The sequence below is a fragment of the Mycetomoellerius zeteki genome, unplaced genomic scaffold, assembly GCF_001594055.1.
Source record: "Mycetomoellerius zeteki isolate Tzet28-1 unplaced genomic scaffold, Tzet1.0 scaffold228, whole genome shotgun sequence".
Classification (NCBI taxonomy): domain Eukaryota; kingdom Metazoa; phylum Arthropoda; class Insecta; order Hymenoptera; family Formicidae; genus Mycetomoellerius; species Mycetomoellerius zeteki.
The window spans coordinates 1,548,682-1,558,774 of NW_017257203.1; the positions used below are offsets into that span (position 1 = coordinate 1,548,682).

General features: G+C 34.9%; 1 protein-coding gene across 4 annotated transcripts in view; it reads right to left on the reverse strand.

Annotated features, from left to right (window-relative positions):
• Positions 1-10,093, reverse strand: part of tup (LIM1_Isl and LIM2_Isl domain-containing protein tup) — a 41,400-nt gene that overhangs the window by 29,129 nt on the left and 2,178 nt on the right. The window lies entirely within an intron of this gene.

Here is a 10,093-nt window from a genome sequence, read left to right on the forward strand (position 1 = left end):
ATTCGTGCGACTCCGAGTCGGTCGCACCTCATCCCTCTCCTGTTGTTCCGGTGATCCACCCTGCACCCGATATGGCATGGGAATCGCGCGAGACAACGCATTGATTTATCGATAATAAATTTTCCTCACGCTTGATACGCGCTTGCTGTGCGCCGTCTGGAAACAAGGCGGTGATAATGCGGATAATTGAAAGATCTATCCATGCGTGCATTTCTATTTTTCAGAACTCTTCGAGTCTTCAGTCTCGATGGAGTTTCCCTTGTTCCTCCTTTACTCGACATTAATTAATACTAATTGCCACACGAAAATAACGGTTTTGCTGAAGTATCTAAAAATTTAGCTAGATACAGATTAAAGAATAAACACGATTGGACCATCTAGATAATTATATTGGATGCTGAAGTTAGTTGCTGAAAGTCAAAACATTATGTAGCATTTTCATTTTGCTCAAGTGTCCTATATAATTATTTTGATGATGCAACGTGTTACTTTTAGATCTATATTTGGTCTAATTTGTTTATATTTTAATAAAACTTTTTTTTCCGAATAAATACTGTTCTACACAAACAATTAATAGTTCTCGTTGAATTTTTCACCGACATTTAACTTCTAAGGCCTTCATGTAAGAAAAGTCCCCATTGTATTTCGTTAAATAATTTAATAAAAATATCTGATTTCTCTTTTATCGATAGAATTATTATAGAGAAACAAGACATGAGGAAAAAAATAAATATTCTCATCTGTGAAAAATTTATTCATGCAAATATAGACAACGAAAAAAAAACGTGAGAAAATATAATCCCTTTTAGTTTTTTCAAAGAAATTTAATTAATCAAATTCTTTTATCCGGATCGAGATAAAACTGTCGTTGTTTCGATTCAGTCGCACTGTTTTACAAACTTTTATGAATTATACATGATCATTTCAATAAACATCTCGTTTTATAAGGAAAAGTAATATTTAGCGGTTTAATGATAACAGAATAATTATTATCCCAATGATAGTTTTCCCTCGCGTGAAGGTGCAAAATAGGTGTAAAGATCTTTTACAAGCAACGAAAAATTCTCCGAGGAATCCTTTCGTCAAACATCGCCGGCACTTTATGGCCGTCCTACCGTACAAATTTTTTGCCTCGCTAAAAACTGATGAAACGGACGCGTGCCTTGCAGCCTTAGGTAAACAGACAGACGACGCCTGTCTGCGTTCCTCGCTGTCCGAGAAACTTGCGTGTATGTTCGCGCGACAAGTGCACGTATCGAGGTGTGTGACCACAGAATATACCCGGATGACCACCCGTAGCAGAGCCCGTTGCGATTTCTCCAAGAGGAAAAATCGTCCGGGCGAGATCGAGAACAACGATAAATCGGACATACCGTACCACGTCCGAGCGACGATTACACTTCTTTATAAGCGACCCGAGCGCGATAAGCCTTCTCGAACCACAGCGGCAGCGGTCCCTCTCGTTAGAGGGGTCTAATAACGGGAAGCACAAGACCCCACGTCCGATACTCCGGTGTTGTAAACTGGAGACTTGGAGGGTCTGGCGCCGGGCGCCGACCACAGCCAGACCCGGACATCTTCGGTCCAAGCCGATCCGGTCCGGTCCAGGCCTTCTGGACTTTTTCGTAGCTAGAATAACGACCAAATGGCCCGTAAACGGCTGTGACCATAAACCATAGCACGCGAACATATTTTTGCGTGGCAATCGCATGGCATTACTTCCTGTAAATGTACATCGATGTGTTGAATCTTGTACAAACGATCGGGCCCTATGACATATTATCGATGTGTCCTTACGATACAAATAGCGACAACGTGATGCATTTTAGAGTGGTTTTTCATCGACTTGGAACTTTTTCAACGCGGTAAAACTATAATAGAACATAGAAAAATGTAAACAGTATAAAGCAAATCGACATTTTTTTTTATTTGCTACTGTTTACATTTTTGCCTTTCTCGATTGTGCAATTCGCTTACTATTTACGTTTTACTTGAGTTTTTTTACACGAAAAGAACGGTTTTGTTGAAACACCTAAAAATTTAGCTTGATAAAAATAATTTCGTTGGACCATCAAAATAATTATGCAAAACACTTAAGCGTCGATAACAACGCCGCAAAAAGTTTTAACGTTCTAACAACCAGTTTGAGCGTCCTACATGATTATTTTAATAGTCCAGACAAAATTATTTCAGACCTATGTCTAGCTAATTTTTTAGATACTTTTGCAAAACTGTTTTTTCTATGTATGTCACACTAGAAAAAAGAATCTAATTGCATCTGGTTGAAAATCAGAATTTTCTAGTTTATCTATTATTACATGCACTATGAAAAAAAATTCCTAAATTTAAGTACAATAATATTTTCCTGAATGATATTAAGTAAACATTTCCTTACTGCAAATAAATATTTATTCAAAAAAAGAAAATAATACTTAAATAACATATATGTTTAATAAATATTTATTTACAATAAGAAAATATTTATTTAGTACTATTCGAGAAAATATTATTAGATTGAAGAATTTTTTTCAGTATATAATTTTAGCTGAAATAATTAAAATTTTAATTGATATGATCAAAATTTTCTGGTTCGTTCATTTCCAACCAGAAATTTTTCTCCTTGTCAGTGCGTGTGTGCCACTAGCATAACTTGATCGATATCCTCACCACCAATATTAAAACGTTTTTTTTATCTCCATTCGTTTCCGCCATTTCGTTTCGCGATTATCATTACGGCCTGAATTTAGATCGTTATTATTACTTGTACATTTTAGCATTGAAGTTCGAGCTCTTCAAAATTACGTGGTTTCGAGATGCGTCACGCGATGACAGATACCGATGTCGAGATCCTTATCGTGTCGGTCGACCGGTTAATCAATCGACTGCGCGATAAGCCGCGAAATGTTATCAGACGTCTTGCTCAGTACACCCGCGACGCCTTTTTCTCACCGAGCGGCACGTCTTTGATCTACGGGATCACTGATTTTTCGTTGTACACGCTTCGCGAAGAATCTCTCCGATCATTGATAACTCTGTGTACTCTGTGTGTTCAAGTTAAAAGAACGATTGCGTTCTCTCCATCCGAAGCTGAACGTCCGGATAACTGTTTCGAGAGTCATCATCAGGATAACATGTTGTCGATTTCGGTTTTCATCGATAACAAACCAGATATAATTCCGCACGATTGCCTTCCTCGCTATCCTACCGATTTCTGATTTCTCTCTTTAAACCTGCTATAAATTTAAATATTAAATTTATATTAAATAAAAGTGCAATAAATAAATATTTAACGTAACAGTTTTATATATAAATATTAACGTTTTTGCGCCGCTCTGGATATAGAATACAAGGCTTTGTTTTTCCAATATTTTTCCAATGCTTTTTCCATTGCTTATAACTTTATTTTGTTAATAAAGGTACATGCGTTCGCTTGGTTTACATGTTCATTTTTATGAAAGTTATAAGCAATCAAATTGGGTTAGGTATGCCATATTCAAGTGGGTCCTTCAAGTTAAAAGAACAGTTTTCACGTACTTATTATTTTATATTTTATTTATTTGGTTTCGTTCTTTCAAACATGTCAATAGGAGGAGGGCTGGTAAGAAAATATAAGTAATTTTTATCCCTAAAAGAGAGAGAAGGAGAGAAAAAAGATAGAGAGAAGAGAGGGGGAGGGGAGAGCGAAGACGCAGAAATTCGCGTCTAGACACTGATATATGTCTACGCGCTTCGATAGAAAAGGCCCCGCATCTAATTCAATTGCAGGCCGCCGTTCCGCAAACACTCATGATAATTCAATCAGGCCTACCCTATGACGTTATATCCACTTTCCGCCGCCCCTGCCGAGCCTAACCCCGTATGATGGCACCGCGGCAGAGGGTGGAAACGGCTCGTAATCTCCGTATGAGAACATCTGCACTCTAATCGGCTGATGATTTCCACCGAAGCCGATTCCCCGCTTCTTAACGCGCACGCGTCTCTCCTCTCACGCGTACGAAATAAATCGTTCGTTGATATTGAGCATTCGCGAGGCAAACAATCGGGATTAGCGGGATACTAGTGTTGAGAGCTGGATCTTTATTTCGCAGGTGATAATAGGGGCATACTGATTTTCTATCCGACACACTAAAGTTGTCGTGGGCAGTCGTCATTTTGAGAAGAAGCGTATAAAACTAGTTTTTGAATTTTAAAAGATTATTAATATATTCACGATTGTGTATTATACATTAATACCGCACACATCAAGTTTTATATAAGGAAATGTACCTTGAAAGTTGAATATTTTCTTATTAATCAGAAGATATCAACAAATTTTTATGAAAATTTTTTTAACAAATGCGCTAAAAATGAAAACTGGAACTCAGAATTCGCAGTGTATGAAATTTAATTTTAATTTTAAAATAATTTATGCATGAAGGTGACAAACTAAAAAACTAAAAAATATTTATTGACATTGAATTACAAAGATGGATCTAAAAAAATAGTTATCTTAAATGATATTTTGATATGTAGTTAAATAAAACTATAATTTAAAATATATAAATTAAAACCATGGAATACTTATTTCTTTTCAAAAGAGAAAATAAATAAAAAGTAACGTGCTTTTACATAGAATATTAATACAACAGAATTATCAATTTTGAGTTAATTATATCCATACATGTTAAGTTCATATGATTATACGAATTTTAGAAAAAAACTTATAAAATAAGCATAAATTAACATGCACGTAAACGTTCATTGCCGTCTCATAAATAAAAGATGTAGTTCTGCATTTAATTCACAAAAAGACAGTGCGTCATCAGTTGCGAATATGTTACGTTTATTACGAATTAAATCCCATCGTTTTTTTTATGATACATAATTAAAATATTCTTTTGAAAAATTCTTAAAATTTACGAAATTTCTTTATATATTTTATATTTATCTAACTCACAAATTTAAATCTTTTTTCCTAAAATATTTTCGAGTCTGTTAGTAATTTGGATCTTCGAAACAGAAAAATTTAGATCTTCCAAACATCCTATCTCAGGTATTTTCAGACATAGATATCTATGATTCGATTAGAATGCTCATTGTTTCCCGATTGTGTGCCTTATCAAGAGAGAAATAATCAGATAAACAAAATTGTGGAATGTTACTGTTTATATTTCGCGCAGATTTACTCTAATTACGTATAGTTGCTTTTGAGATTTACATGAAATTATAAATCAGCGATAGGCAAAGTGCGCGTTTAGAAAATGAAAGGAACAAATAGAGAAAGATGGATATTTTTAAATATTTAAATAAACGTCGCGGGACAGAATTATGTGTGTCGGTGAGCGAAGAATCCCAGCGTTAACGTCGCGGTCGTTTTCCATGTATGGAATACTGATACCGCGTAACTCTGTTTCAGGATCTAATCATGCAAATGTATGAGTCGTTAATTAAAACCGACGCAAACTGTATCTCGCCGCGGGACTTGGCAGGGACGTAGAAGATCGACGGGTTTTTGCATTCCCGACCGTCACCGCGGTAAGTAATGCGAATAAAATTTCTCGGTTTTCTCGATGATCATGTTCATTATATAACTATCTACTTTATTTATTACATTTATTATATGGCACGACGTTTACAAGAAAAAACGTTGTTCATTTACGTTTGAAAAGTAAACTGTTTGCAACAGTAAATTATTTGCGCGAAGTAGAAAATGTTTATGTGGCGAAAAATATTTTTCTTTTTTCGAAGAAGACCTTAATGTAACTATTCTCTTCCGTGTTTTCATTATCAGAAGCGATTATCAAAACGTGGAAAATGTATGTGTAGAAAAACTGGCTGATTAAGAGAAGTAATCCTATTTTCGGATCTAAGCGGATCTTAGTGCTTAATATAATAATATTAATATACAAATTTTTGTAAATACATTTTTTTAGTTGTATTTGCAAAAATTTGTATATTAGTATTATTAAGATCCGCTTTACCCAAAAATAGGATTATTTGTTTTAATTGATTTATATTTTCGTCGGTCTAAACTCGAATTATAAAACTGGCTGAACCTATTTTCGATTATACAACTAAATTGGAGAATGCATTACGTGATCAGGTGGAAACAAAGAAATTTCTAACAAATTCATGAAATTTCAGCTAAAATGACTATATTTCATACTTCGATTAGTCATTGGGATTTCGACTATAACCGCTTTGTTAGCCAATGATTAAACTCACATTCAGAATATAAAGTTGAGTATTCTTCACACAATATCAAAATCTAATTACCTAAACTTATTCATTACTGTGTTGCAAGTTTAAGTTATCACTGAGACGAGTTGAAATATCCATGAAACTTACACAGAGACTTTTGTTTGGCGACTTTTGTTTGGCTTTTTTTTTCAAGCATCAAGTGTTCCGATTATCAAACTATGTCTATTCGTTAAAAGAGGCATCGAGATGATATGAAATAACATAGATCTCTTTTCACATCGATTTTTCATGTTACATCGAACATTAGTCTCGCATCGAGATTACACTGCGAGCTCGCATTACTACGATCTCGCAATTCCGTTAATTTAATTATTCTTTGTTCTCGGCGGTGCCTACATCGCGGTCATCGACTTAATTATTCATCCGCCTCATTGAACACATTATCGAATTAATCGCGAGCATAAATTAAAGACCGCGATCGTATCGTTGACGCGCTCGTGCGATCGTGCATGCACTCACCATTCTTTCTCGCGAATAATATAGCGCCGCAATAATTATAAGTGATAAATACAGCTGATATTAATGTTGCCCCCGCGATAATTGCGACTTCGTCGGATCGCACGCTCGCGCGCGCGCGCGAAAAACACGTGTTAAACGCAATACTGTAACATTTAATTACAGAAAATCATCGGCGAATCGTTTCGCGCCGTTGAATATTCCATGTATCCGATTATGAAAATGCGATAACTCGCGTTAATAATAAATGAGCACACGAGCACACGTTTACACGTGGAAAAGGCTCGCCGACTCCTGCGTGAGCGGCATCATTCACTTTATATCGTACAACGATAAGTTCTCCGGGTTATATAACATATCAAACATATTCCCATTCCGAATTCAGTGGCAAGTACTATAAATTTTATATCCAAGATCGAAATTATCAATATATCGGTGAAGTGAAAATTAAGCTCACATCTAATACTCATTTCTCTTTACTTGTAATCCTTTTTTTGTAATTTTTCATCATTCTTATATTAGCTTGATTTCTAAATATAGCACGAGATGCTGAAAACAATGTATAAATCATCGGCTATAATTTAATCAAAGGTCGTTACTCAGCAAATATAAGTTAAATATCAAATTAATAAGTTATTAGTTATTAAATTTAATAACTTATATTAGGCTCGGTATTGACATTTGATTGAATTATAGCTGAGATGATTATTATGACTACGAACTTGAGTTCTATTTAACGTATATAATGTTTGCGCGCTTGAGGAGATGCTATCTTACAGAGAGAAATTAAAGTGTTTCGTATTTGTGATTACAACTACAAGGTAAGATAATTATGGTTAGGCGCTCCAGTTTTATAGTTATTACTGCTGTAATGTTAAACGACTATTATTTTATAGTCGCTTTTAGGGGGGGACAACCGTATATTATTTTTATACAGAATTATAAATGTAATTATTATTACTAACTATTAAAGCAATAATAACTATAGAAGCGGAGTTCATAACCATAATTATTTTTCCATATAGTTAAAATAGCAAATACTAAATACTTTTCTCTCAATAAATGATATGATAATGAAGTTTTTGAATACAAAAAATGTAACTTGGATGTAATCATCGTAGAGTGTGATGATTTTTCTCTGAATGCCAAAATTCGGCGATAATCGTTTTTAATTCTATTATTTTGAAATTTAGAATTACGACGTTTGTCATCGCTAGATATTTAAGAGAAGCTTTTCCGATATTGTAACAAAGAAATATATTAAATGATAAAGAATCTCGTGTTCTCTCGTTGCTGAATTGGTGCCGCGACTTGCTGCAGTAATTTGCATTTTGGATTAACATTATCATTATGCACGTGACGTAACATTAGCATACCGCACGTCGACGAAGATTTTTGGCCACATTAACGAAGAGTATTTCGACGAGATGAACAGCGCCGATAACGTATAATGATGGAAATTATATCAAAGTTCCCTTAGACATGTTTTGGCATTTCTATGATCGCTTTTAAGCGGCAAGATAATTAACGATTGATCCTGTCGATCGCGCATTTCTACAAGCACATTAACAGGTTTCACGTCCGTTACGCTTCACCCCCCGTTACGTACCCCTTGCCTGTCCTGTTTGCAACCATCTATCCTTGATTTATGGTCAATATTACGTCGGAAAATACGTAGGCGATATGCGTCTTTGGTAATAGACGATGTCCCAAGGTTTATTTACCACAAGTGCACTTCATTAACTATAAATTGCTCAAAAAGCATCTGTGGATCCAAGTGATTTTTTCCTTCCTTCTTCCTTTTTTTGCGCATGCTAAGCGCAATCTTTTTATGATTCGCGCTGCAACGCGAGAAGTCGTCGCTCATAAATCACGAGAACTTTAACTGCCGTCTTATCACGCGACAAAAAGATTTTATTCACCTGCGATGACTAGACACGCGTACGACGACTTCCCGGTAATTTCAATGCCAACAGAATTGTAATGACATCACATCGTGAAACGAGGCCATTTCGCATTCTTACGCACTCGGGCCAAAATATTCAACATGCTGCGTGTAATAATTTAACTATGTATAATATTTTAGCATAATTTGTGCGTGCAGTTTGCGTTAAACGCGAGACACTCAATCTAATCATTCGAGACGTGTATTCGTCGTTGCCGCTGGACCTTTTTTTCGCTCTCTTTGTAATTTCGAATTTGAGAGATATCTACTATCGTTTAGCAGAAGGTAATCGTAAAATTGTTGCGTTTTATTATTAAGGCTGCGTACTTATGACGACCACGAACATCAAGAAAATAACTTTTGAAAGCAGAACATAAATGACAAGATTAAATCGTGAAAACTACAGCTAAATGTTTGAAGACATGTATTTAAAGAACCGTATATATTTTTAAAATATTTTTAACTGTATAAATAATTATATGTATATATCGGATATCTATTATTCATATTTAATACATTTGTTCTCTGATTTACGCTAACGTGGATAAATAATGAATACGAAAGGATTATTTGGCCATCTAATTACGACGTGTGCGCAACGAAGTGATACGTTAAGCTAATTTTCAAGCGATCGAGTTTTTTAAACGTTTAAACAGCGACGATGTAGCAAACCATGCAAATCGTAGTTAATTGATAGAAAAAAATTACCATTATCGTTAAAAAAAACGGTTTCAATCGAATAAGATTATTTGCAATGTAGAATTAATCGAGTCAGTCACGACGAGATTTATTCACTTTTTGGACGAAAATTAAAACAATTTGTTGCACATGTACACGAGTTTTGCGAATAAAGATCGGTGGAATCGAAGAAATGGAAAGTATCCTATCTTGTGTGTGTGTGTGTGTGTGTGAGCGCGCGCGCGAGAGAGAGAGAGAGAGAGAGACACCGGCGTGTGTTTCATTTTTCATTATTTTTATATTTAGAACGTGTATTATCGTGTACATTTAGTGGCGTCTATCTTGGTTCGCACAGATTTTATGCTTTTATTAAGCTTACTTTATGAGGGACATGAAACGGCAATTTGTTCCTACACGTCGCGAAGCTCCTTCATATATTTTAGTATCATATGAGCCTCTCGGAAGTCAGATTGATTAACTGTATGAAATAAGAAATAACAAAACTCTCTATGGAATAAGAGAATCGATGAAGTTGTAAATTGATTGCTCCGATATTAATTCCCAGAGCTGACGGCAAAATCTGTAATACAATTAACTGACACTGCAGGGTCTGTGAGGCTCATTTAATATCTACATGTATATTGATTAAAAGGTATTATTTAATTTGAAGAAACCAATATGATATAATTTATATAAAAAAGAATGAATACTAAATTTATTTTAATACACTGAAAAAAAGATTGGTTGCAAATTAGATGGTAAAATATGGCATAG